A 21,189-nucleotide genomic window follows, 5' to 3' on the forward strand; every position below is an offset into this window, starting at 1 on the left:
AAGAGTATAAGATATTACACTAGGAGTTAAAAAAACTCAGAGAACAAACAAGAGAGAAGTACTGTTATAGAAATTACGTTTCTTCGTGAACACAACAAAACACAATAGACTAAGCAATCCCATAAATCTCGAGCGCTTCTCTTTGTACTTCTATTTTTCGTAGTAACTCATTTTGAAAAATGCTGCGAAAGCCAACTCTGTTTCTCTCTCGGATCTTACAAAGCTTGGATGTCACGATATTCCCCGACATCTCGTTGCATTCGGAAGAAATAAGAGTGACCGCTCCTAATCAAAGACACACCAGCGATACACGTTCGTGAAAGAAAGACAGATCGTTAAAGCATCGTCAGCAGACGGCGATTAAAAAAGCCCGGGACAAAACGGAGAGTAGCGATGCATCGCGTTCGTTTTCTTGTCAGTGGATGCGGAAAAGCGACGCCTTTTCAACCACGTGCTTGAACTCCGTTCCTTCTTCCCTTGACGAAGGATTTGTATGGAGCATCGATAGAACATATCGAGCGGGAACACGTTGTAAAATAACGACCAACTATATCTAAACCGATGCGATCGAAAGTAACGAGGCGTCGCACGGTTGCGTCGCCTCGTAACGACCCGCGGTTGTTCCTGATGAAAAGATCATTACGTGTCTGCAAGACGAGAAGAATCTACGCGCAAAACATCAAACCTTCCCGGCAAGGTCTCCTCTTTCATCTTCGTTTGTGCTCATCGTTATTTCCTCCCCGGCTGAATTTCGAAAAATTGAAAGAGATTGCATTCCGTGCTCAACATGCGCGATTTCGCATTTCTGTTCCGTGAATAAAAATAATGTTGAAGAAAAGCTATCGAGCCTTCTCTTTTCTTCATTCAGTAATGAGAAAGAACACGATTGTGTAGTATTGAAATTTATCATATATATTTCTTATTATCTCACATTTTCATAATTTTATTTTTACATTTAAATATTCTCGGTGATAATTCAATATGGAGTATATAATTTCGACATTTAATTAGATATATTATTTGAGTTTATTAATCTCATATTGTGAAGACGAATAACGATGAGTCACGAAACTCGAATAGGCTATTCAACGCGACACTATGAATATTCCTCTTCATAAAATTTATTATGACCGTAATCAAATTGCAAAAATGATCAATTAATCATAGTCTTCCAGTTTATCGACGCGTTATTAAGGTTGTTACAAAGGGAAATGCAACGAGACTACGTAATGTTTCTTAACGGCGACTTTAATTAGTGCCACGGCAAGCACTGGCGAAGTGAGCCCGCTACGTGTAACTTAAAACCTAAAACAATGGATGTTAAACGTCTCCGCAGAGTTTTATGGTTGACTTCAACCTAATGCACCACACTTCGCCACGGCGTATGCCGCGCGTTAATGGAACCGCGGATTAAGAGGGTCGTAAATGTTGCCAGAGCAAGCTGTTGGTGCTGATAAATGGCTGGGAGAATGCTTCTTCCACGGTACAACCACAATTCAAACAGCATCGAGGAGTGCAAACACTCGTATCGATAATTCGCATATAGTTTCGCAGGGGATGTGCTTTGTATTCCAAATGAATAAATAAGTAAGAATAAATTTGAGCTTTTGATTAAATCGATGACATAGAACTATAATTAAATTATGCAGGTAACAACAACAGAAAAGATGTTATTAAATTTTTTATTATGTAATAACATAATTGTATACACGCAAAAATGTATTATTATATTGAATTGAATTTTCGATCATTTTAGATTATTTTTATGCACGAAGCTTATTATAAGTTTGATAAAATGCGAATAATATATCTATATATAATCTTTAATTAAATACCGTAAAGAGAGATTGACGACGCTGCGAATGTCGGGTACAGACATGTTCCAAAGTTTTCCAGAATTCCTAGAAGCATCTAGAATAGAACGAGAGTGGGGTTCACCCGCAAATGCGATTAGCCGCGTCGGAAAGGAGCTTTAATGAAAGTTACTCGCTCTCGATCTCGCAGCAGCCCCGATACTTGCGTGAATTTAATCTGCACCAGAACGTCTGATGAGTTCCCACCGGAAGTAGCTCGATAGGGCGGGGAAAAGTGCGCGAGGATGAGACATCGAGCAGTGAATAATTCACGGGACGCTTGAAAAAGCTCCTCGATACTCGAAAGGGGGAAGTCGAAGTGGCTCCGGAGAATAAAATCCCGCTCGAGGGTAAAGCGGATACATGTTCGGGATAAATGGACGCGTAAGAGCGAGCTACATTCCTGAAATGAAGATAAGTCGGATATGCTATGCTGTACTTTCAAAGGACCGATGCCATGTGTATAACGCGACTTTACGGATTTTTGCCTTAACGGAGCGTCTTCCAATCTTTCCTTATACAGGAGAGAGTACTCGTGACTATTTCGAAATAATTCCCTAAAAAAATTTTTTTTTTACGAAAAAAGGAGATATTTATTATGGAAAAAGATAACGAGGTAGACACGCGAGAACGAAAAATAAATTTCCACTTTTTAAAAATTTTATTATTTTCAAATAAAGCTGGATTTTTAAAAATATTGAAATATAAATCATATTTGTAATCGCGCGTATTTTATAAAATATTATATAATAATATTAATCGTATATACAGGAAAATGTACGTATCTTCTGGTATTAATAAGTAATGCTTGTAACGATTATTAAAGGAGAATATATTTATAGAGACAATTATAAAGAATAATATATGTGAACGAAACAGATGTGTAATAAATAATGATTTATTCTAGTTTACATATATTTACAACATTTTACAAAATGTTGTACGTTATAATAAATTGTTGCATTTTAATAACCTTGTTAATGCAACGCGTGGGCGTTTGATGATTTATTCGAAAGGACATTAAAAATGAATGCGCACGCTAACATTAATGAATATTTGAATTTAAGTTTTATTCTTTTAATTCACCCGTAGCAACATCATTCATGCCAAATTGAGAGCCGGGGATTTTATTGTTAATCAGCGTTTTTATGCATGCGTGTAATATGGAATTTAATTCTATACGCTATATTGAATCATATATTCTCTTCTTCCTCTCTATCTCTTGTGCATTTTTTAAAAATTAAATTCTTTATTTAACAACCGAGCGGACGTTTGCAACATTAAAATATACGTACACGCATTACAAGTATTTTCTAATTTTGCACAATGCATTAATTGTGAAAAAGTCAAAAATTGTATTATGTATAAAGGATAAAATGTGCAGCAAATGTGAAATTAACGCTGCAATAAGGTATCCATCAATACATGACAGAACAAGTAGGTCATGTCTATTGGGAAGAAAGACTAATGAAAAACCGTGATGCATCGTCGTTTTTGCAAGACGATGATTGTGATTGCTGAATACAACGATTCGGAGCAAAACTAGAGTTTAATAAAATATCACAAACTTGATGATTTCTACACAAGATTTGAAAAATAAATCTTTTTTCAGCTGAATGGTGAAGCGAATAAACGTAATAAACGCGATAAAATATTTTCTACGCGCTAAAATGTTTATCCTGAATCTTCTTCGACGGAGGTCGATCTTCCATTTTACTCTGTCCTCCCCCACTGATGATAGCATCTGTAAGAAAAATCATCTGTTATTATACTGCCGCGCGAGAACGCGTAATGATGCCTTCCGAAGGCAACGTGAGCACAACGGGAAATCGTTCCCTCAAGGATCATCCGGCGAGCAGATTCCGCAGATTTATCCCGCTGTGTTAGAGAGTGCCGTTTGCTTCTTCGCTCCGATAGAATTGCCCGATTAGTGCAATCCTTTTTCCCCGATACTCGCTGACGATGCAGTAATTAAACCTCGTTCAGATTATAGCTACGTCGCCGAGGGTTCGGCGCCAAGATACCGGTTAATGTACAGCTTGTAATGGGTATTTAATGTATTCTCTTGAGGTCGCAGCTAGTAGTATAAGCGAGTTCTGGCGTTGCGGGTTGCTGTTAATATTTATCAATCGTCGTTCAAACTTCGATAATGTGCGCCAGATACTTAATTTCGATGACAATTTATTATATATATATATATATATATATATATATATATATATATATTTCGCTGATTTAAAGCTTAAACTAAATAAAAGAAATAAATTTAATTATATAAAAGGAAGAATTATTTGAATTCTTTTATCTAATGGTGTTTTTGATCCACTCCAACGAGACTTAAATGCTAAAGTAGAAAGGAAAAAAGTGAGAAAGAGAAAGAATGTGATAGAATTGAAAACTATTTCATAATTAAACATTAATCGGAGCTTGCTCGGGAGTGTGTTTGAACCTTTACCACGCTTGATCGCCGCAACGGAGAGTGTGTCTCATGAGAAAATAAATAATTTAAAGAGAGAGAGAGAGCCACATAGAGAGTGGCTCTCCTCACAAGAGCCATATAAAATTAAACGTTTTAACGAACGGCTGCGCAATTTCCCTCTTTCTTCTTTCTTTTCCTCTTTCGCCCTCTTGTTTCTCGGCAGTATATTTTCACTTGGAATCTTACGAGGCTCGTGATAAATGCGAATCGTAAAATGGCAAGAACAGATCTGGAGACGTAATTAAGAAACGAGGAACAGTTTCGGTGTAAGAAGAGCACGGCGTGGCACATAAATCTGCTTTTCAAATTAAATTCAGCTTTACAAATCCGTCGTGTCCGACGGTAAAAGTTACTCCATGAAAGGGCGAACGTAAGATAATCACACTTGAGAGTGTTTCTCGTGTCATCGTTGAGGATACGTAATATGTAATTTCGAGATTATCTCATAATTTTTATCTCGCATAAATCCATATATTATTCGATCTAGCTTTAACACACGCGTTGTCGAAATCCTGGCAAATATGTAAAGCAGAATATAAAGTTTGCAACGAGAAAAATATAGGTCACACATTCCCCGTGAAAGTTATCGTATATATGTTTCGTGCGAAGTAAATATGCTCCGATAATTCCGCCGTCTCGATGTTTTATCAGAAAAAGCTCTGCTACGGTTTCTCCCCTAGTCATTAAATTCACGTCTCGAACGACTCTAATGTTTCATCAACCCTGATTAGATTGTCTGAGTATGGCGTCAAAGAGCCGTACCTAGTTTTGACAAACTGTCACACGCGAATGCTTTTCGCCCGAAAAGTAATTCAACCACGGTGCCTAATTTCGCAGTTAAATGAAATTTCGTCCGAGTGCTTTGTTCGTGGAGCTTGTAGCGAGATGAAGTACCACGATCCCGAGCACACCGGCGAATGAGGAAGATTGTTAATACTGACTTCAATGTTTAGCATATACCCCGGCAGAGCAAGAGCGTCGTACTTGTTAGTCATACGGTTCACTGATAATTGCTAAAAGCACTAATTTCACTGGTCGAGAGTGTTTTCATCGTGAAACGTACGCTGAACCGAGCGACAGAGAACAGAGATTGAATTACTTAATATACTATAAGTACTTACCGAAGTCTGCCTTCGTCGATCGGCAAATCTAATTTAATGTCATATGTAAGTCAGATAATTAAACATAGTTTGCATGTGCATACTAAATTGTTTACGACTTCAAAATAATTTTATTAAATTAATACAAAGATATTTTAATTTTATTTTCGTTACAAATTATTAATCAATAATTAAAATCAACAAAATAAATGCCATTGTGTAGATTTCGTACATTTTTTACCCGTGAACATTTCTCTGTATTAATTATTAATCTTTGTCAACAATTATATTCAACATAACAAAATGTAAAATCTCGTGAAGTATTAATTTTAGCCTCTCTTTTTTAATTTTCGCGAATCGAAAATTTTACGATATTTTCAGCGAATATATCTAGTGCGAAAAGAAAAATATGTTCTGCAGTTGCTTCAGTACAACGTTGATATATATCTACCATATATTTACGAGTACGATAAGACACTTTCCTATATACAGTAACCGAGCTGAAATCTAAAATGAATATGCAAGGCAACGAGGTCACTGATTGTTTTTGTCAACTTCGTCTTGCGCATTATTTACACTTATATTGACTTTCATTCCGGCCTCGGTTTGTATCTCGGTTTTCGTGGCCCGGATTAGGCGTCGTTGCTCTAACTCCGAAACAAACATTTGCTTATCGTTATTCGCGGATGAGTTTGTGGAAATAACACGGAACAACCATTGAGATCTCCGAAATGCTGTGCCGCCGAAAGCTGCTACGCATAGAATTCTATGCCGAGCAAACGGGGCCGCGAGTTATCTGCCGCTTTAGATATTAATTGGGGCGATACAATTTCAACAGTCCTCTTCATATCTCGATAGGTGCATTATAGTCTGTTCGTTCGTACGGATACTTATGACAATGCGCGATGTACATGATTACTTCTGACAATGCCAACTGACACACGTACGCACCTATTGACTACCAACGTCACGGTTACGCCTGTAGATCTAGAATCTAGAATATTTCGACGTACTTGCCGGCTTGTGCGGCCGATGATTGACCTATTGTATTACCCAAGAACTAACTGACGGAATTATCACACACTGTTTGTACGAGAATCTACGCTAGAGTCATGTATGTTCTGCTCATGGCACCACTAATTGAATCGGTATTAGCTCATCGAAGCAGAAAATCGCAACCGATCCGTAATTGTAAAAAAAGGAGGTAAATTGTAATAATTTCTGAAACGATTAATTTTTAATAATATGATTTCGGCCTTTTGTATTATCCTGTTATTACATTTTTCCTTTTTCCAGATTATATATAAAATTCTATATAAAATTGTCGGAGTTCTTTTCGCAGAATAGATGTCTGTCAGTCAGTTGATCGACTGGCATTGATATTATATTTCAATTTAAAATTTAGTCTGCTAAATCATGAAATGCGTTGCATTATTCTTATTGTTGCCGAAATTTATGTTCAATTATTCAAAAAAATGTACATTGCATTTTGAGAATAAAACAAAAAAGAACGTATTATATTTGCCGCTCGCGAAATGGAATGTATGATCGCATGTCACATCACAGAGTGTATCGACTTTCCGATTGAATGCGTGCCTCGCTGATGGAACTATTATACTAATGCGTCGCTACCGGTAGTATCGCGATATGACGCACGCTGGAACTGTCATTAAATTTGTTAATTCACATATAATAAACTACACCGTATATAATGCCCGACAGCGTTAATAATTACATTTGCGATGAAAATTATTACCTTCCAACGGAAAGTTTCCTCCTAGCTCCGCTTTATACGAAGATAATAATTATATGGAAATAATTATACAGAGCTGAGCTTTACATATCGATTATCGAATATACATATATGAATACACATGCTGTATTTTATGTATATAAAAATATTATAAAAATGCTTTGAAGGTACTTACGCTTTTACTGGTCTTGATTTTTCGGCAACGTAGAAGTTGTGTGAATTATTTTCTGCATGCATCTACATTTTAATTATTATTATGATAAGCACACATATTAATTAATAAAATAATAATTGCAAAAATATATAAAACAATGTAATATAATAAAAAAAAATTATATTATAATAAATTATGTATTATATATATATAATATAATATAATATAATTAATATAATATAATTTATATATGTACATAAATATTTTCGATATCAAATGCAGTATAAAATATAGTGTTAATATTATTTTTATTTTTTTATATATATTATATTAATATATATGCTTTAAGACTTTAAGTATATAACCAATCGGTATTCAAAATAAAAAAACAAATACACTTTGATAATTTTGATATTAGTAGATTTCGTATCGATCTTAAACAACTTGTTTGAGAATATGAATAATTTTTGTTGAACAAACAGCTTATTATCTTCGATTTAAATGTAATCCCATTTTTTACATATAAACATATAACAGCATTAATAAAGAACTAAATTACGAAGAGCTTCATAATATGCATTTCCAATTTTATAGACACAAACGTATAATACAAACTCTTTGGAGTTGCAAAGCAAAAGGAATGTTGTGGTACGATCGCGGTAGGTAAAGTTTAACGAACAAGAAACAAGGTGACCGGCTTGTGTTACAAAGCAACGAAAGGAGAAGCGTGAAAGAATTTTCGCGCCATAAAAGGAGAGGTAATTAGCGTCTGTTGAGTCAAGTATTAATTAAAATTGCTCCTTTAAAACGCAATGTCAGCGGCAATGAAGAGCAAAGAAAAACATGGGTTAACGAGTAGCTGCGGTAACGTTAGGGAAAAAGAAAAATCTGCAATTACGAAGAATTCATTTAATCATGTATCTATATAATATGTGTAGGTCATTTATTCGCGTTCATTCTGTAGAATCTTTAGAATCAGTTTTTCTCATTCTTTTATTAAATGCAAATAAAAATTTCCAACGCTGTCCGTTAAGTCGGCGAAAATGTACAGATTTATGAAAAAGATTTCGATCGAGAAAGACGTCAAGTAACACTTATAATCTACGCTTTTTCAATTTTTCTCTCTTCATCTATATATTTAGGCGCGTACATACATATCGGCATCTATAAAAACATATATATATATATATATATATGCACATATTGTACGTGAGATCCTCGAAATACAACGAATTTCGGCGTCGTTTTTAAGTTAGATGAAAGACTGGCACCGAAGATATTCTTATGATATTACATTTTTCTATAACTCAATACATACTTATATACAGCAACTATATAGGATCGTCCGTTACATCGGCGTCAATTGCTAACGCGAATATTCGCGATTGGACCAATGCGCTCCGATTACATGGTCCCATTGGCAGAAGAAAAATTTGATCTTGGACGCTAATAGCGACAAGGATCGGGGATATCGAAGCCGTTTTTTCAGCGTTCTCGCGAGTGGTCCTGAAGAAGCGATGAGGTACATTTTCCGGCGCAATAATACTGCCAAGCTTATTGCGAAGACACAATGCAGTCCCCTTTACTAGCGGAAAGTGAAACACAGTCTCGGGATCGTCTCGGCGCATCGTGTTCGAATCTCCGAGAGAGCTAATGCACTTTTGAACAATACATTTTTACCGGTAACCGTAACACAAGAACAAAATCCGTCTCGAAGTCGGGCCATTATAAGAGAGAGTTCGGCGAATAAACCTCCCTTCTTCCTGTAAGTTGCGTCGCCGTGAGCTTGGAAAAGCTCCGTTATATTTACGTACCTGCATAAAAGTCCTGCATCTCTTTCCTGCGCGCGTGAGTTTTCAAGTTTGAGATTCTATATTCCAAAAGCCGTCAGCGCGTCAATCCTTACTTCCGAAAGTTGAATGAGTTTTATTGTTTGATGTGTACAAGGCGCAAACGTAGTGTCTATTCGTCGTATAATCCAGTATACGTCGTTAAATTGTTCTCCCTCTCTCTATTATTATTTATATTCCGAGCTTTGTCTCTTCCTGGCTTCTAAAGTAACATACTTTACTATAGTACAACTTTTACGTTGTAATATTTGGAATCATAAAATATTGTAGTTGTTAGAATTTTGATATATTTTAAAAATTTTTGCAAGAATGAAACCACGCTATAGAAAGGAGAGAGAGAGAGAGAGAGAGAGAGAGAGAGAGAGCTTGTTAAAGGAAATCGAAACAAATAAAAACAGCAATTTAATCGGATTTTCTCAATAAATATTTCCGATATCCATTCATGTCCTTACGTAAGTGAAAACGAGCATATATCCATCCTTTAACATGTTTTTGCCTTCGTTAAAATAATTCATGCGTTTGAAATTTTTATTCCTGTTACATTTTTATCACGTCCTAATATATATTTCAAATTTTAGAATATATAATAGTACAGCAGCTTTTTTTTAAAATGCATGTATTTATAATTAATAAAATTCTACTTGCGTAAAAGCCTCCGGCTCGTCTCATGCGCGGCAATCAATAATCCGATAACAAGATTACGTCGGGATATATACCCGAGACTAGTCGCAGCCGAGACATTGTTGACAGTCGCAACGAGTGGAGCGAACGTTCGGTCTACCGAGTGCATTCAATAATTGAATAACTGCAATAACGGAAACGCCGCGTTCGTGTTCAAGGCTTTTAAGTGGAAATGGTAGACGCGATGGTTAATTTTATTATAAATGAAATACCCCCGACATATTGCGTTCGACAGTGTGCGTGTGTTTCTTCCATTTGATGCATACGAATGAATTTATCGCCTATTATCACGCAATTTTGCATGACGCTGCGTTCGTCCAACTTATCCGAATCGTTTTAATTTTTTTTTTTGTTCAGTCGTTCGAAGTTCACGGAACATTACGCGCAACAAGATTTTCTCTAGATTTGTTTTTAATATCGGAAAATAATATCGCGTTCGAGTCGGATTTTCTTGGATTAGCGCAATTTTCTCATTGCCATTTCCTTCCTTCACAAGTATCATTGCAGAAAATGTGTTTGTTGGTCGTTTTCAGATCGAAAGTTGTATTAGTATAGCTCTTTCCGCCTTTGCGAAATGTTCCTTCTTCGCAGACGATTTTTATTTTTGAAAAGTAGGGAAAGATTACAGACGATAGAAACGGACTTGTGACTCGTCGCCGGACCGGAAAAAAAAACTTCGTACTTGTTTCCGTTACTGGGGCAAGATTCCAGACATTGTTCTTTTTCGCAAAATGACAACGGCCTTGAAAGTACCGCGAGAATTCCATTTTCGGAAAATTGATTAATTGTGTTAAAAATTGGGGTAGATCAACTTTTATCTGTTGATTTCGGGATAGAAGAATCAGTGAACGAACGGGTTGAGAAATTTCGTTGGACATTTCTTTGCTAATTGAAAATATTCTATTAATCTTCTATTAAGCTAGAGATTTTCGCTTTCGTTTTTTTTTTTTTTTTCAAAAAATATAATTATATCGTTTTTATACGCGGTCACATAGAACGAAATATATAATACTCGATTGTATAATTGCATCAATCCATCATTTACCGATCTTTTATCCTAATATTATTCGTTTTCATCGTATTCAATTCGTGTCTTCCAGACGACGACATGGCAATTGCATTTCCCGTAACGTGAATGCGCCTTATTGTTGTTAGTCAGGCTGACGCTTTAACGAAGTAATGGGAGAGACGTCGCGACGCGAACCATGGGTGAGATTCGCGTTACTTTCGCAAGGCGGATGTGTCGAATACGCGTTCGCAGCGACAGAACTGAATTCCCGGAGACAAAACCGCGAAACAGAACCTCCGCCCGCTAGTTTCGTAGGAGTTAGACGACCACGCTTAAGTTCGCGCGCATTCAACCCGGAGTGCATAGCGTCGGCTAGAATATCATCCAAAGAAGTAGGACGACCGGAAGTAGCGTCGCGGCCATTCTGTCGCCGCTGCCGTGATGCATCGCCGCCGGGTGTTCTTCTGAAACAAACGCCACGCTATAATGCCGTTTCGCTCGAGCAGCTCTTAGCAGATGCTATTTAAATCGACGTTTTTCTCTCCGCGGCGGGGTTGAAAGTGAGAGGCTCTCGCTTTGGAAGCTATCGCCTTTCTATTTGACAGGTTACAAGCTAAGCACCTTTTTATGAGACACCTTTCTTGTACCTTTATTCGTGTCTCGAAAGAACTATCTACTACGTCTACACTAGAAATTAACTCCAAGATTTGAGATATTTTTTTTCAATGTCTATTAATACTATTTGTCAAGCAGCATTGACAATCTCAAGAAAAATAATTTTTCAAACATGCTGACTGTTGAATTATAAATATCATTTTTGCTAGAAATATTTTATGTTATATTTGTTTAAAACAACACTCTCTCTATTTGTTTAAACTGTCTTGCAATGGAAAGATAAAAGTCACGACAAATTATTGCTGAACTTTCAAACATGTCTACTTGTTCAACGTCGCGGTATTTGAGTGAATTTGCTTCGGTTTTTGAAAGAACGTCTTACTCGAGAAAGAGTTTAAAAGAGCTCGGATGTTTGCACGTAGTCTCCATTCTAAACGAAATTGGCATTTTTCCGTTACCATTGACTACATGGACCCGCACGCTGTTAGAATGAGTGTTATTGGGCGAGCACGTGTAAAGGCCGGAGTCTCTTTCGATCGCCTTCTGAATGAGTAAACGGCTCGAAGTCACGGGCCCCTTTTCCGTTACCAGGCTGATGCCACCCCTCGGCGAGTCGAAGTTAATCGCCTGCGAAAGAAAGAGTATAAAAAGTACATCGGGTTACTTGCCTCTCTGACGTGACCAGCTGCGAATAGGGCCACTCTGTGGGAAAAGCAGGAGAAGGAACGTATCAGCTACAAAAACGGAAATCTTCTCTTTCTCAGGACTTTTTATGAATATAAGAATATACTTATATTATGACCTCCTTACCTCGATATGAAATATGCAGTTGTATCGTACAATCGTGACTATAAAGAATATTTAGATATTGAATCTTACACAGTACATTCTATGTTTTATATTATGCTGTGTCCGAATTTTAACTTGGATATTTATAATAATTTTTCCAGCAAAAGAACATTTCGCACATTAATTATACTGAAAAGATCTTATTAAAATTCAACAAAAGGATTAAGAATTTTCTTCCAAAATTATTAATTGTTGCTGTTTTCTATGTTCGTCGTAAAATTCAATACAAAATGCATTGTAAGAATTTTATTTCTAAATATGTACAATTTTATAATACAAAATATTTATTAAATAAAAAATAATAATTAAATAAATTAAATATACAAACTATATGATTGTTTTGTAAGCTTTAAAATAAAATTTATTATGTCACTGAATTAATTAGGTATAATCAATATCATTAGAGATTGCACAGTCACGATTATATAAATTTAAGATGCGCATATGTTGATAAAAAGATATTGTATTGATAATGATTTTAGTTAACACTAATCACAAAATATTCTAAAATAAGTATTACGTCTCCGAATTAAAATTAATTGAAAGAAATAAACAAGGCAGCGTAAATAAATGAGAAATTTCAATTAATGATATCACGACTTTTATCGCGATCTCTTTTTCTCCATATAATTCGACATCCATCTATTAAAGACGATTGAAGAATCGCAATGTAAGTACGAATAATTAGTCGACTCAGAAGTTAATTACTTGCTCGTGAAAGAAGATAGAGACAAGAGTCGTCTGTCCCTGACGTGACTAGATGGAATTCAAGGCACTTTGCGGAAAGAGGCAAAAGTGGAACGACGGTAGGTGTCTTTCTTGAGTGGCAGAAAGCATTTCGAGACAAGTTTTCCGAAAATACAACTTAAAGTGACAGCCCGGTTATATGCACGTTCGCAGAAATAAATGTGGAGACTTTTAAACTAAAATGTAAAAAAAATTAACGTTGCGAGAGATATTTGCCTTGTAATTCACGCAACCGATTTAAAATATACACGTCTCGCAGAACTTTTGCGATGCTCTTAAATAAATGATTTGTCTCGTTGAAAGAGAAATCCTGTTATTATAAATATGGAAATATTTGTATATTATCGCAAACGCGAAAATGGTTGTTTCAATCTACGAACGAAACGAATATTATAGTAAACAAACAAATTTTTTAATTGTGATTTCTTTGCGCATTGCTTGAACAGAAATACATCATTCCGTCGAAATGTGGGAAAAAGCAAGCCGTTGTCGTCTTTCATAAATATCATACGCTCGAAGAAATTAAAGCTTGCTACCAGCTAAAATCGATATACGCGTCAGCCGACGGAAATACGGATTCTTTTTAATGATCGCGAGAAATATGAAAAATGTTTCTGTTTGTTCTATGATGTCTGCGGTTTGCTCACCAACTATTATCAGTTATGATATTCTGACGGATTTCAACTGAAAGCGTCTCTCTCATGACGCAAATTTTAGACTTGATGGCAACGTGACAAGAGTGATTTTCAGCAAGTGACGAGAATACGCACGTCACTCGCAGATCGTAGATCAAGGTCCGCTTACCTGGTGATTGTGACTCCAAATTATCGTCGATGGCGGTTCGAGCGCGTGTCTCACGTAGCATGTTAAGTTTATCGTACTGTCCTTGTTGATGAACAGATCTGGACCGCCGGCTATTTCCGTTACAGGTTCTGCAATAAAGCAAGATTGCATATACATGTATATTTTTAATTTTTTTCTAGAGGTTTTCCTATTTCTAAAATGTTCTTATGACGTTTTACTTATGTTGCAAACATTCCTTGATTTTATTGCAAACAGGAATGTTCGTGGTGCATAGAGATTTACTAATATTTCCTTTTGAAACACGCTGTAGCAAAAACCAACAGCTGAATATAATTTTTGTTGTTGTTACAAGATTGTTTCTTTTATCATACGTGTATTCTTCGTTTCGTATTTTTTTGAGCGATCGTTCGAAGGAGAATAAAAAATTGATCAAAATAAAATGCAATAACCATGCAGAAGAGCAGTCGCTCGACATTATATTCACATATTATTTCGCGAAAAATAAGTTCTGAAATAGGGAGTACCAATGAAACCAATTCCATCGGATGGAAAAGTTTCTGTCCGAGAAATTCTCTTTATATACCATCGAGAAGAAATTGTTGAACCACGAGAGGACCACGGATTCTTTTGAAGTGGCTTCCCCTATTTTCAAACGAGTTAGAATTACCGATATATCGATATCTCCATCCGCCGCGGTCGTATCTCGAGGTGTTAAGAACCTGTTTAATTTTCGCGGAGCGATACCGCGTATCCCGAATTTTTGTCCCGTCGTTCCGTAAGAATCAACGAGCGAGAAACGTAACGCCGATGTAACGCGTCTTTTCCCTATCCCATCTTCTTCCCACGCCCAGCCATTAAATCTTGTTGCTGGAAATACTACCTCGACGAATCTCCGCGTCCGCGGTACACAGGATCGTTACAGTCCGTCGGCCGAGATTCTCCGAGTTTCTCGGATTCCCATTGGTGGATCTCAATTATCTGACAAACCAGTTTCGAGACTTCCTCTGCCGTTTGCTGACCGACTTGCGGCGGCACTGGGAGATCTTCATTTCCTCCCCGGGAATACCAAAAGCGAACGCTAGTATCGTCGGCGGCGATAGCTTATTACTATTTCATAAACGAGCTCCTTTTGTTGGCATTTCGCTGGCATTTATTTCTCACGAAGCCGCGACTATTTAACTTCTTGATGGAGTAGAAACACGAGCGAATTAAGCGGTTGCATCGTGAAGAAATGCGGAGTGTCTCTCACTGTGTTACTATCGTGGCGCTTTATTCCTCGTAATAACATTTTACAGCACGTAGCTTCATTTGAAGACTTACCGCGTTAAATTAATTTGCGAGTTTACGATACAGGACGTCATTATAAATGAAATAGTTCGTACGACATCTATTTCGGAATCTTACGCGTTTATCTCGCCAGGCTGCTTCCGTTTCTTTAAATTACTTCTGTCGAAAATTTTTATTTTTCTTAAATTTTAGAACAAATGGCATCTCGCATATTTTTCAACATTTCCAAGATAAATCTCCTCTTCGGATGCCGGCTTTCTCATTAGACAAGATCGCTCCTTGCATTCTTCAACTTTGTGAGTTTACGATTTCAGAGCGTAATTTTCTCTCCGGCTCGCACAGGCTTTAGCAGAGTATCGTCACCACTTGACGAAGTTGCGGGTCGCAGAGACCACGGATTCTCCTTGGTTTCATCGTCTGAAAGTTAGAGAGAGAAGGAGGAAGGAAGAGAGAGAGAGAGAGAGAGAAAGAGAGAGAAAGAAAGCACGAACATCGTTAAGATACGATGTTAACGAGAATACGAGGAGTTCGTCGTTAGCTGTTAAGAGAGAACGTTTTTGCTGCGCTAATGATGTTACGTATAAAATGGAGATCCTACGATGTTCCGGAATTCTCTTGTCGCGCTGCTCGATTGCAAAATCGCGCATATTTGTCAGTGGGCACTGCTCGTTCTGGTCGACGAAACAGCTTTATTTTCTTTCCACGTCCATGGAGGATTGAGCGAGCATTCCTGAAAGAGTGATGCGGGACATCGTTCATTTTTGCAAATATTTCGACAATTCACATTGTCCAGCTGAACAGCTGATGGAACCGAGAATTCAATCGTTGATTTCCATCTTTTGATTATTATGGACATATTTCTGACGACAAAAGGAAAAAATGTGAATCACGAATGTTCATTTATAACTTTCTTTTAACAAGTCTCTTATTTTTATACAATTTAATTATTTTTATATTTTTATTTTTATACAATTGGTTTTTTAGAGTTGTATAGAGAATATTCGAAAAAAATATTTTAAAGCAGCTAGTGTAGATTTGATGATAATCACATTACATTATCCATCGTATAATAATCGATTTTATATATCATATTTGCAACATAATTACAGACGACATTTTTCAGTTTTTTTTTCTTCTTTAGTTATTTTGCTAACCAGAGAAACAATCCAAATATACGATCAAGTATCGCACCAATATTTATCGGCGCAAATATATTCATAAGGCGTTATGCATAAGATATATGTTATATTCGACGTCGAGAACGCTCTTAAGTTTAAGATTGTTCAAGTATCCTTGGCATCCTTTTGCTCTGCTAGCGTATAGATATCTATGCCACGCCGGCGGAATATTCCGAAATTTTGGAAGAAGATGAATTTGAACCGGCTGGCTCATCTTTAACCGAGCCATCGATTCATCTTTGACCGATTACTGCGTCGCTTCACCCTTGAATGGAAAGTAGAGATAAATCGAGGGTGGACCACGTAGGTGGCCTGACCGCGACTTCGTCCGCAATTGAATCACCGCACTATCGTGTTTCCCGCAAAAAATCTAACAAGTGTGGGAGATAGTGAATCGATGCTTCCTCTGCGAAATACGGTTCAGATAAGAACGAGAGTTTCCCCTCCCGAAAGAAAATTGTGGGTCATCCGATAATATTATCGCTCCTGTATCGTCACCAGATTGCTTGTTCGGCATCGAATAAAAAAAAGGTGGCTTATTCTGTTTCGCGATTTAGAGATAAACATATGATACACATTTCATATGATCTATATGACACTTACTATTTTATAATATATTTGTTTTATTTTTTAATAATCCGTGTTAATTATATTATTATTGTCCCATTGTTTTAAATAGATCGCACGTATTATTTCACAGACTATGCAGTTCGCTATATAATGCGTTAATTTTCTTCAATACCAGTTTTTTCGACGTAAAACACAAATGGTCGATAAATTACGTCGACAGTGAGGCAACTGCATTTCAGGTACGCAGTGACGGATTATTTTTCCTAGTACCACTCGAGACCGATGTCCATACGTTTGTAATGATCAAGGACATTAATCTGACAGACAGACGCAGCTGACGGTATATCGAGGGATAAGTTAGCGGCGGGACAAGTCCGTGTGTGTAACCATCGAATGTATTACTGCCGGCTGTGCATGAAGGTAGAGGGAATGAGAAAGCAGAGCAAAGAGAGAAAGAGAGAGACGAGACAGAGAGACAAAGAGAGGAAGCCGAACAATCACAGTTACACGAACTATGGACCTTATATGTTACGCGCCATATCGTCAGGAGTGAGAGTCGCCATTGGGCCCGCCTGTCCCTTTGTGTCCGGCATTCCTATGCCGATAATGATCTTTCATTCGCGCCATTGCCGATAGCAATTGATTGCGCTCGAATGCAGCGATCGATGGCAGCCGCGTGGACACCGACCACTGCGTCCGGGAATGTCATGTGTCCAGGTATACAGTGTACGTATGCACGACACGCGTGCATATCCGACGTCGCGTCATACTGATTGCGCATCACTCGCCAGTATGTCACCGACGGAGCGTTGCGTGCGATTGTGCCCGATAGACGCGTCATTTACGGAAGGATAAAACGGCGATAAGGGAATATATCTCCCGCAGTCCGAATGCGGTGAAGTAAATAATTGTTCGGGAGATTACACTGCAGTTGCGTTAAGTCCTGCTGCTGCATTTCATTGTTTTCAAATATGTGTGACATTATCTTTATATCATCCTACCCGATATTTGCAATCGACGCATTACAGATAAATTATTAAATTTGATAGATAAGATACCGTCATGTTTAGTAGATGATATTATTATATTCCAAATACGTGCATATATATTTTATGGATTAATGTTTTATCGACAATGCGAGATAGCTCGACACTTCCGCTTTAATCGTTGAACACTAACGCAATCAGAATGTGTTTTCGAACATGAACCAGGGTGCTCACCTGCATTACGATACTCCCCGTAGCGCAAGCGCCACGTTCATAAGGGAACTACCGTTCAACTACCGAACAAGAGCCATTTACACAAAAGGCGATGGTAATGGTGAGATTCTTAACTAGAATAGCTGCTTCAAGTTTCGGCCCCCAGGAGAAAAGCTGCTCGAGTATCTATACTCTAATAATGCGTTGTTACTGGCACTTACTTAAGCGCACTTGCGATCATTAGGAATTCTAATTGCTTTCGTAGTTACCAATTCGAATTGGGAATGATCGTGTTATATCTCGTGACGAGAATGGAACAATTATAGGAAATAGTTGCGTCCTTGGAAAAAAGCACATCTGTCTGCAAAATTAAAAGTCTTATATCTTGATCAAATAAGGACAATGTTTGAATTTTACGATACGTTCTATATATCTAGTAGATACAGTTCAATTTTACAGAAAAAAACTTTCATAAAATTCATTTTCATCGATCAGAAAGAGACACGCGGCTTCAAGAATCGCAATTGTACGATCATCGCGGCATTGCATCCATAAATGCTTTTTACAGATGTCTTTATCGGCAATTTACTCGAGCAAAACTATACGAGCAATGGAACTGATCGGGCGATACGTTCCGCGGTATACATCGAACCCCCTCGACCGCGAAAACAATCCCAACGGGAACGTTCGATAAAAGCTTGCGGTTATTTTGAAACCGCGATCAGCTAACAAACCCGGAAAGCGTTATACCCCACCGTGACGACGGACGTACCGATTTTATCGTCCGCGATAATCCCGCAGAATAGCGTTTTCAGTCCACGAGCAGACCCCCGGCAATCCGCGTGCGGCTTACAATGGTGTCCGGCACGGCCGGCCAAGCATTACTTTCCTCAAATTCTCAATATGGCATCCTTTATTTCAGCTAAACCGACCAGAAGGAGCTTGGCCACCGGCCAGAATCGGAAATCATTCGGCGCGATATTGAGCTAACGAAACTTTATTCCGGCCGTGCGCGACACCTCCGCTCCGAACCGTTAATCCTGCTCTATTTTCTAGGAGAGAAACGTCTATCCGCGATCGCGCCGCTACGAATATACAGACGACGATGAGAGGATTATCGAAACCGGATTAAGTAGTGCTTCCCTAGGAATTGCCTCGTTGTTATACGCATAAGGATAACCAGCGCGATCATTGAACGTTATGGTTTATTCGGCAACCGAATTCATTGTCTCGATTCACAAAGCTATAATTAGAGAGAAAATATTTAATTATTAGATACATTATTAGATAATTGAGTAATTTTTTAAACTTTTATAAATAAAATCTTTAATAAACATCTTTAACAAATTTAAATAAAATCTTTACATAATATAAAAGAAGTGTCTATTTAAAGATTTTGTTTAAATTTATATAAAAGTTTTAAAAATTATTCAATTTATCGAATAATTAAATATTTTCTTTTTAATTATAGCTTATTGAGAATCGATAGAATAAATTCGATTGCTAATTATATATATATATATATATATATATATATATATATATTGCAAGATGTTTAATGTTTTTAAATTACTAAATATCAAACAATGCAGTAGCATCGTGGCATCGATTATTTTTCATATGGTTATTTTTACAAATGCTATTTCATAAAAGCTATTATGTATAGAATTAACATTTTATAAATATAAAAACCAAAATAGTTCTAAATTTTGTCTTTTAATTCTGAATAAACTTGATAGCGTCTCGATGATATACGTAAAAATAGTTGACCAGTAGCTTTTTATATACAATTAGTGTCGTGACGCTACTGCGTTACTTGACTTAATAAGATATTTAATATGTTTAATATATAATATATATACATATGTTACTAATTAAAAATTAAATTACTAATTTAATATTTTAAAAGTATTGATTATATCTATTTGCAATATTTATATTTATAATAAATATTATATTATATATAAATATATTAATAATGTATAGACGCAAGTATTATTATACACACACTATAACACAATATAAGCTATATCGTATAATTAATATTTAAAAATATCAAACTGCTAAATAATTTGATTATTATAATTAATATCAAAGAATGTCATTTAAATTATAAACTATATGCAAACAATATTATATAATTGTAATATTTATTCTATATACAAGTGACAGAAAATAATTGATATATGATATTGATATGCATAAAGCGTGGAATAGTTTCTTTTTAGTTTCTTCAGAGAAATGAGGAAGAATAACGATATCAAAGCGCGAAAATATCATTGCCTGTAGAATTGTGTTGCCTTTAGTGCGATAAAAGTGTCATCGGTATCATCATTGTGGCTCACACCGCTGCCAAATAGTTTTCGCGCGGTGATATATTCCCATCCTCGGGATATTCGAAATAGTTCAACGCCGTTATTACGCGGGGATGAATTTTCCTCCTCGCACGGAGGTGCGATTTACGGCTCGTGGATTTGACCGCGTATTTTATCATAATATAACGGTTCTTGAAAAATTGATATCGGCAAATGGGCCGTTTTAATACAGCTGTGCTTTATTTGAAATTTTGATATAAAAAAAATTGCGGGATCTTGGAGAATTTTATTTTTCATACTCATACACATCTTTAATATTTAAAACTATGTACGTTGACCTAACTGTCGAACGTACGAATGACAATAAAGGAATTATTGAAGAGCGAATTAAACAATCTTCCAGAAATTGCACCGCCATTATACCACTATAACGATAACGGATATTCTCGATTTTCCTTGATCGTCATATAAGCTTTTATCGTTATGACTTTCCTAGAGTTAGAAATATGGAATTTCACATTTCGTAAAAATTTCCAACGAAAATATGAAATCCACTCGGTGACGGTGCAATTTTTGAACAAGTGACAGTTTATTATTACTTCATGTAATATTTCGAGTCTATAATTCACATAAAAGCCGTACCACATGAACTGACAAGTTATTTTCGTGTCCAGAGTTTCAGAAATGAGTTTTGCTTTTTCGTGAACGATCGATCATTTGTGTTTATTGTCTTATATGATAGATAG

At 36.6% G+C, this 21,189-nt stretch overlaps 1 long non-coding RNA gene and 1 pseudogene across 2 annotated transcripts in view; one reads left to right on the forward strand and one right to left on the reverse strand.

Moving 5' to 3' along the window:
* Positions 1-21,189, forward strand: part of LOC145935756 (uncharacterized) — a 126,691-nt gene that overhangs the window by 18,412 nt on the left and 87,090 nt on the right. The gene's annotated exons all lie outside the window — the stretch shown is intronic.
* LOC145935754 (zwei Ig domain protein zig-8-like) overlaps positions 11,126-21,189 on the reverse strand; it is a 46,945-nt pseudogene continuing 36,881 nt past the window's right edge. Inside the window, exons 4-6 of the transcript XR_014425267.1 lie at positions 13,895-14,022; positions 11,953-12,121; positions 11,126-11,343 (exon numbers count right to left, since the gene is read on the reverse strand). The product of XR_014425267.1 is annotated as a zwei Ig domain protein zig-8-like (transcript). The remainder of the gene's footprint in view (positions 11,344-11,952; positions 12,122-13,894; positions 14,023-21,189) is intronic.

Source organism: Prenolepis imparis, unplaced genomic scaffold (assembly GCF_030444845.1).
Source record: "Prenolepis imparis isolate NDT839.2.m4 unplaced genomic scaffold, iyPreImpa1.0 SCAF_4, whole genome shotgun sequence".
In the NCBI taxonomy this organism is placed as follows: Eukaryota; Metazoa; Arthropoda; class Insecta; order Hymenoptera; family Formicidae; genus Prenolepis; species Prenolepis imparis.